Consider the following 8,879-nt stretch of genomic DNA (forward strand, 5'->3'; position numbering starts at 1 on the left):
CGGGCAAACCCTCAACTGGGGACTTGATACAGTTTGGCCGTGTCTTCACCTAAATATCATCTTGAATTGTAGCTCCCATAATTCCCACGTGTTGTGAGAAGGACCTGTTGAGAGATAATTAAATCATGGGGCCAGTTTCCCCCATAATGTTTTTGTCTTAGTAATACGTCTCATGAGAGCTGATGGTTTTATAAGGGGTTCCGCCTTTCTCGTGGCTCTCATTCTCTCTTGCCTACCACCACGTAAAATGTACCTTTTACTTTCCACCATGATTGTGAGGCCTGCCCAGCCACTGGGAAACTATGAGTCTATTAACCTGTGAAACTGTGAGTCTATTAAACCTCTTTTTCTGTATAAATTACTCAGTCTCAATTATGTCTTTATCAGCAGTGTGGAAATGGCTTCCCCGCCCTGCATCACTACTGTTTTCCCTATTTTACAGGTAAGGAAACTGGGGCTCACCAAGGCCCAGATCACAGCATCAGAAAGCAATGGTGTCTGATTAAAGTCCATTGTCCATGCAGCCCCGGAGAGCAGGCATTTCCCACACAACAGTCATGCAGCCCCGGGTAGCAGGCATCTCCCACACCACAGTCCTGTCCCCACAGGCCTGGCACGGTGCCTCAGGACACCTGTAAACACCACGTTTCCTGGAGAAGCCTAGAGTCATGGCCCTCTGGGATGCATGATAAGATTTTGTGTGAGCTGGTGCTGACGAGTTGATGGGTGCAGCACACCAACATGGCACACGTATACATATGTAACAAACCTGCACGTTATGCACATGTACCCTAGAACTTAAAGTATAATAATAATAATAAAAGAAAAATAAATAAAAATAAAAAATAAAAAAAAAGATTTTGTGTGAGCTAAATACTCACAAGAAGAGCCCAAGGATCGCCACCTGGCAAAGCTAAGACAGACGTTCATCTTCCCTTTCATCTGAGCCAGGCAGCCCAGCAGGAGTGAGTAAGTGGAGGGGCATGACTCTGAGTGCTTGGAGAAAAGGGCCAGGCACGCCGCTGGGGGTCTCTACAAGTGAACCGAAAACCTACTCTCCTCATCTGTTTTGTGTTGCTTAGAATTGAGAAGAAATAAAATGTATTTCTTACCGTTATGGAGGCTGAGAAGTCCAAGGTTGAAGGGCCACATCTGTTGAGGGCCTTCTTCTTGGTGGGGCCTCTCCGCAGAGTCCCAGGATGGCACGGTACATCACATGGTGAGGGGCTTGAGAGTGCTAATGTGTTAGCTCTGGTCTCTCTTCCTCTTCTTACACAGCCACCAGTTCCCCACTCATGAAAGCCCATTAATCCATTAGCCCATGAAAGTGTTAATCCACTGGCCAGGTGCGGTGGCCCATGCCTGTAATCCCAGCACTTTGGGAGGCTGAGATGGGCAGATTGCCTGAGGTCAGGAGTTCAAGATCAGTCTGGCCAACATGGTGAAACCCCTTCTCTACTAAAAGCACAAAAATTAGCCAAGTGTGGTGGTTCATGCCTGTAGTCCCGGCTATTCTGGAGGCTGAGGCAGGATAACTCCTTGAAACTGGAAGGTGGAGATTGCAGTGAGCCAAGATCACATCACTGTACTCCAACCTGGGTGATAGAGCAAGACCCCATCAAAAAGAAAAGAGAAAGAAAAAAAGAAAGAAAGAAAAAGAAAGAAAGGAAGGAAGAAGGAAAGGAAGCGAAGAAGAAGAAGGAACGAAGTAAAAGCGAAGGAAGAGAGGAAAGAAAGAAAGGAAGGAAGGAAACACGGGAGAGAAAGAGAGAGCATCCCTCCAAGCATCAACCAGAAAGAAGAACAAAGAAAGGAAAGAAGAAAGCTCAATAGAAAGAACAGAAGAAAGAAAGAAAGAGATAAGGGAGAGAGAGAGGCGAGAGAGAGAAGAAGGAAGAAGAAGGAAGAAGGAAGGAAGGAAGGAAGGAAGGAGGGAAGGAAGAAAAGGAAGGAAGGAAAAGGAAGGGAAAAAGGAAGAAAGGGAGGGAGGGAGGGAGGGAGGAAGGAAGGAAGGAAGGAAGGAAGGAAGGAAGGAAGGAAGGAAGGAAGGAAGGAAGGAAGGAAGGAAAAGTGTTAATCCACTCATGAGAACAGAGCCCTCTTGACCTCATCCCCTCTCAAAGACCCCACTTCTAAATACTGCGGCCCTGGGGATTGAATGTGAACATGAGTTTTGGAAGGGACAAATATTCAAGCTACAGCACCTTCCTGCTTCTTCTCCCACCAGCCATTCCTTGGCAGGTGTATCAGGCTCGTAACTCATGGCTCAGTTTCTTCAGGCTGTTTCTTCTGAGCTCTGATGCCACCCCCTTCCTGCTCAGCCTGCAGGGCTCTTGCCAAATGTCACAGGGGCAAGGACGTCTTTCTTGAGCCTCCCCTGGAATGGAGACATTAGCCTCCCTTTAGCCTCCAAGCGTGTTGCTGCCCTTGGATTCCTGCCCTCACATGATTCTCACCGTTCCTCGGTCACCCTGGTTGTGCAGGCCTTCCTAGCACATGGTGTCAGTAAAAGCGAGGCTTGATGCTGAGCCTAGCACTCGTAGATGCTACCCCCAAGCTGCCAAAGGCTCTTCCCATCCCAAGTACTGGAAGACTTCATTTCAGTCATGGAATTTCCTTCTACAACAGCTTCCTCCTGCACTGTGGATATAGGTCATGTTTACACATTTCCTTCTGCAGGCTTGTAAATCTCCTGTGCACAAAAACAGGCCTCATTTGGTTCCTTATGGTATCTTGGATGATATTTAGTGCGTAACTGTGTTCAATAAAAGTTAGTTGAGAAAATATGAAATGAAGTAGGGGAAGAGTTCATTCTCTTCAGGACTAAGCAGATATGTCTTTCCTACCCCAAGAAAGAAACATGTTTGCAAAACTATTTCAACATGAATTAATCAGTCATGATTCATAGTTCATGTAGTTCTTCCTAGACAGATCAACCCAAATCAAAGTCTCATTTCTTTTAATGTAGCCGGGCACAGTTGACACCAGTGTGCTGCAACCTAAGGAAAGCCAAATGGTCTGGAGGGAATACATGCACAGACATAATTTTTTTTTTTTTTTTTTTTTTTTTTTTTGAGACGGAGTCTCGCTCTGTCGCCCAGGCTGGAGTGCAGTGGCCGGATCTCAGCTCACTGCAAGCTCCGCCTCCCGGGTTTACGCCATTCTCCTGTCTCAGCCTCGCCCGCCACCTCGCCCGGCTAGATTTTTGTATTTTTTTTTAGTAGAGACGGGGTTTCACCGTGTTAGCCAGGATGGTCTCGATCTCCTGACCTCGTGATCCGCCCGTCTCGGCCTCCCAAAGTGCTGGGATTACAGGCTTGAGCCATCGCGCCCGGCCTCACAGACATAATTTTTAAAATGAGCCTTTGACTCTTGCTCACCCCTCCCTTTCTCCTTCTCCTGGTCCCAGCTCATTCCACCCAACAAGTTGACTTTCTATCAAACAATCTGTCACTTGAAAGGTGGCAAGATTTCTATAGTTACTTGGGAATCTACAGACTATAAAAAGCCCTTTATTTTGGCGGCTAGCAAGGCATTTGCTGTGTTTATAATGCCTGATTGCCATTTTTCTGCAGGTACTTTTTTCTCCATTTAGAGTAGCATCCTTCGGAACTCCAGTGTGTTATCTTTGTGTCGTCCAGAGCGCCACATGGAGTGACTGCAAAGTCAATAGACGGGTAAATTGCATTCATCAATTTTAAATGTCATTGTGATATATCTTTTCAATATGTGTAATAATATATAAAATACATATGGAATCTAGTTACAGTCAAGTTGACAGTCTCTCATGGGGACAATTTAAGTATTAAAAGTTATGAATATATCTTTACTAGTCCTTTATTTTGCTGCTGTGTATTTCGGTAGTTTCTCTTAGAATTATCTTAATAACTGCTTTAGTCTCTGAGCATAAGTGTTACATATTTATTTATATATTTTTATTCTTTTCATTGTAAACTGAGTTAAAACATAAAGGAATCAGGGCAAAAGCAAGACAAAACTTTTTCTTTTGAAATGTAAATAAGTAGATAATGTAAATCCAGACCAAAATGCACCTTACATGCTGTTATGTGCACAGTTAAAGATGCTTGCACAGGACGTAGAACTGCCAGGCACTGGGCCAGCTTTATGAAGATGGGCGGTTATCATCAGATATTGTTGAATTTTAAATAGTATTTTCTGTGTGTGTGTGTGTGTGTGTGTGTGTGTGTGTGTGTGTGTGTGTGTTTAAATGTGCACATACATGCTGAGGTATGTGTTTATTTTTCTGGAAAAATAAGAAAAAGTAACAATTTGGGGGGAAGTATGTAATGAAGGGGAAAGTGTATTTGATAGCTCTCTAGTCTACTTAAATGTTCTATGTGAAGGTAACTTATTGCTAACCGTGAAAAAAATCAGTACAAGTTATCTTGGTGCAATCAAAATCACATTTTCTTATATGCCTCTGTATTTTAAAATCAACTAAAATCAATGGTGTTTTGTTGGGGGAGGGGGTTGTTTTGAGACAGAATCTTGCTCTGTCTCCCAGGCTGGAGTGCAGTGGCACGATCTTGGCTTGTTGCAGCTTCTACCTCCTGGATTCAAATGATTCTCCTCCCTCAGCCTCCTGAGTAGCTGGGACTACAAGCGAGCACCACTACACTTGGCTAATTTTTGTATCTTTAGTAGAGATGGGTTTTTGCCATGTTGGCCAGGCTGATCTCGAACTCCTAACCTCAAGGGATCCTCCTGCCTTGTTCTCCCGAAGTGCTGGGATTTCAGGAGTGAGCCACCACACCCGGCCCTAAAAACAAGTTGTTTTAAAGTAACTAAGTTATGACCTATTTTGGGCTTTGATTAATAGATAAATATATGAATGTAGAGAATTTACTTAAATCTTACACATTCTTTTAACACCTTTCCTGTACTTTGTAGGTTGGTATCGCTATTTGCACTGACTTGCTGAATATTCTGTAGCATGAAGCAGAGAGTTTCTTTGCAGATCTTGTATGCTGGTGCCGGGTGCTCTAGATTCTTCACCAGGTGGAGGCAGTGGGCAGGCCACCATGTGCTCTAAGCGCCCAGCATAACTGAGCCAGCCCTGCTGCTGAAGGGAATCCCAGGAGACAAAAATCACCTGCCTTGGTTGCTGGCATCTTCATCACCCAGGAATTTTACAGTTAGTGTGCTAACTGCTTCGAAGCTTATAATCATTTTTACAGTCACCTACCACTTTACAGATGCGTGAAGGAAAACACGAGTTCAGACACACCGCCGGGTCAGGGAGGTGTCTTTGCTGACTGCCATCCAAGGGTCCAGCTGCAGCTTTACTGGGTGAATTTTCTTCTCACCCATAAGAATGTCAAAAAGCAAAGACGGAGATGCCTACGTCTAGAAAAAGAACTTGTTGACATGCACTCCAGGTTTTCATGAGGAATGAATCATGTTGGGAAACCTGTGTCTACTGGCCACTTTATCTATGATCCCAGGACTGAAAACTCTGAGAATTTTCTTCCGCTGCCAGTTCCTAGAACGTAGCATATTGCATCACGTCCATTCTCAAAATGAAGGTCCACCCGTGGGAATAATTTAGAATATACTGCAGTGGGAGCGGGGCAAGTTTGGGAGGGTAACGGTTTTGGGAACCTGTTATTTCTTTGAAAAAGAAGATGTGATGTTCCAGGCAATTTTGGCAATGTATTACTATTTCAAATCTCTTTCAACCTAAATTTGCCAATGGTGCCTCAGACATATTACTTCTGGAGATCTCCTTCTTTGTTAAAAGGAAGGTAAGCCATCCTATCTCATTACCAAAACCACAAGTTTTGGGATAAAAGCAGTGATGTAATACAGCCCCAATGCCTCCTCTCCTCACAGTAGGGGTCATATCCACCTCCTCGTGATGATTGCATTAAAATTAAAGAATTCATGCAAAGTGCACAGAACCGCGGGCGGCCAACAGCTCTTTGTCTACAACAAAGAACAACACCTACGGTAACAGTCTCTTAGTGGTATAATCTGAGATTTGAAAGAGCTTGGGAAAAACGAGTTGTGGAGAGAATTGTGGACTATTCAAAGTGTCTTGCCCTACCACATTCCTCTCCCTGTATCCACATTTATAATTATTCCGTGATACATTTCAGATGGTTTTCATTCATGAAGCTCTCTGGAATGTACCCCACATAGATAAGAATTATAAAGGAAGGAGAAGAACTCGGCCTGAAGAGCATATATACATATTTAATAAGATATATATAACCAAAGCAGGCAGATCACGAGGTCAGGAGATCGAGACCATCCTGGCTAACATGGTGAAACCCTGTCTCCATTAAAAATACAAAAAAAAAAAAAAAATAGCCAGGCATGGTGGCATGCACCTGTAGTCACAGCTACTCAGGGAGTAGAATCACTTCTCGGGAGACTCAGGCAGGAGAATCACTTGAATTCAGCAGGCGGAGGTTTCAGTGAGCCAAGACCACACCAGTGCACTCCAGCCTGGGTGACTGAGCGAGACTCCATCTAAAATTTAAAAAAAAAAAAAGATATATAAAAATCATATAATATATTTGTAGTAAATAATAAGATAAAATAAGGACATAAGTAATTAATTCAAGTCGATAAAATGCGTTTATTCCATTAAAAATACTATTACAACTAGGATTCAGTTTTTACTGATATCTCCATTGCTGGCACTAAAACAAACTTCTGGACCAGTATAAACTAATTCAGAATTATTTTTCCCTTGCTTCCTCAAAGACCTCTTTTCCTCTTTCCGCATTGCAGCTGCCTGTCTCCGGGTCCCTGGCTCCTGTGTGGCGACGACCCCTTCCATCCCATGCCTCCCGGTGAATCCCAGCCTCTCCAGTTCTTAGTCGGTCTAGCCCTGGAACTCCGACTTCAAGCCTGTGGCTCACCTGGATTCCACATTCCAGGACCTGAAGTTTCTTCACTTTCACTTGCTGAGTCCCACAGCACTCCATCCCCTTCTCATTGTTACTGCTGTACTGTTTCCTGTGGTCCCTGATTATGTTGGGCCTCTCAGAGGCTTCGGGTAGACTTTTCTACTAGACCAAGAGGCTGTGACCATCTGCAAGTACAACACAGGAAAGCTCTTGTGGTGATTACAGTCATGAAAACCTTTGTCCCAGTATATAGGCTGAAGGATAATTTGACATAAGGGTGAGATTTGACTCCATTTAATTGGAGATTAAATGAAACACATAGCATGCCTTTATTTGGTATTTAAATTATATCTTAGAGAAAATACTTTACATGCTGGGTGCTGTGGCTCATGTCTGTAATCCCAGCACCTTGGGAGACCGAGGCGGGTGGAGCTCTTGAGGTCAGGAGTTCGAGACCAGCCTGGTCAACATGGTGAAACCCTGTCTCTAATAAAAATACAAAACTATCCAGGTGTGGTGACACACATTTGTAATCCCAGCTACTCAGGAGGCTGAGGCGGGAAGATCACTTAAACCTGAGAGGTGGATGTGCAGTGAACCAAGATTATACCACTGCACTCCAGCCTGGGTGCCAGAGCAAGACTCCATATCCAAAAAAGAATAGGAAGAAGGGGAAGAGGAGGAAGAAGAAGAAGAAGAAGAAGAAGAAGAAGAAGAAGAAGAAGAAGAAGAAGAAGAAGAAGAAGAAGAAGAAGAAGAAGAAGAAGAACAAGAGGAAGAAGAAGAGGAGGAAGAAAAAACTGTATATCCATAATATTTTTGTCTGACATTTGACATTTTGAATATGTAGTATTATAATTCTATCATAAACAGTGGCCCAAGAACCTACATGGAAATTGGGAAGCTTTTCCCCCATAGAAACATAAAGGTATTTACAAATTAACCTTTAACATCCATCAGTTTGTACACTAGGAACTGATTTTATGCAATTTTTACTCTGACCCACAGGTCAAAAGCAACATCATCACCTCCTGAAGGCAAGTCCACATTGGGCCCCAGGAGCTGAGCTGTTGCTTTTCCGGATGACACATTTCCTCACATGCTTCCATCAATTCTTTCTGTGGTCACCACACTCCATGTTAATTACCACAACCTTTGCCTGGCCTGTGTTGGATTCTATTAGTGGTTCAGTCCAAACTCTAGACAAAATTGAGTCATCCTGTTCTATTGTGACATGGGATAGTCAAGAACAACTATGTGGAGACCGTATTTGGTGATTCCATGATATTAGAGACAGAAGCTTGGGCCGGGGGAAGAACAAGCCATTTGAGCAGGGCCCTTCCCTTTCCTTCCTTGAGGAATTCTTATCAATGTGAGGTCATTAATACCTGCAAGACCAAGAATAGAATAGGGGTCTAGGAGGAGGTGCCAAGCAGGTAGGAAAAAAGAGTTGGAAATGTTGACACGAGCCCCACCCAGCTTATCAAGGGAGTACATGTGGGTTTGAGCCCAAAACTCTTAACAGAAGAAACCCCATCTCTACCAAAAGTACAAAAATTAACCTGGTGTGGCGGCGGGCACCTGCAATCCCAGCTACTCAGGAGGCCGAGACAGGAGAATAGCTTGAACCCAGGAGGCAGAGGTTGCAGTAAGCCGAGATGGCACTGCTGCAATCCAGCTTGGGTGACAAGAGCAAGACTCCATCTGAAAATAAAGAAAAAAAGAAAGAAAGAAACCAGCTGGGCACAGTGGCTCAAACCTGTAATTCCAACACTTTGAGAGGTTGAGGTGGGCAGGTTGTCAGAGGTCAGGGGTTTCAGACCAGCCTGGCCAACATGGTGAAACCCCATATCTACTAAAAATACAAAAAAATTAGCTGAGCATGATGGCACACGCCTGTAATCTCAACTACTCGGGAGACTGAGGCAGGAGAATCACTTAAACCTGGGAGGCAGAGATTGCAGTGACCTGAGATCGTGCCACTGCACTCCAACCTGGGTG

General features: G+C 44.0%; 1 long non-coding RNA gene across 1 annotated transcript; it reads right to left on the reverse strand.

Annotated features, from left to right (window-relative positions):
• Window positions 1–6,434: 6,434 nt before the first annotated feature.
• Window positions 6,435–8,500, reverse strand: LOC115900441. The gene is made up of 3 exons (XR_004060118.1): window positions 8,441–8,500; window positions 6,891–7,063; window positions 6,435–6,495 (listed from the first exon to the last, which is right to left on the reverse strand). It is a non-coding gene; the product is annotated as an uncharacterized LOC115900441 (long non-coding RNA).
• Between the last annotated feature and the right edge of the window lie 379 nt (window positions 8,501–8,879).

The sequence above is a fragment of the Rhinopithecus roxellana genome, chromosome 11 (genome assembly GCF_007565055.1).
Source record: "Rhinopithecus roxellana isolate Shanxi Qingling chromosome 11, ASM756505v1, whole genome shotgun sequence".
Lineage (NCBI taxonomy): Eukaryota > Metazoa > Chordata > Mammalia > Primates > Cercopithecidae > Rhinopithecus > Rhinopithecus roxellana.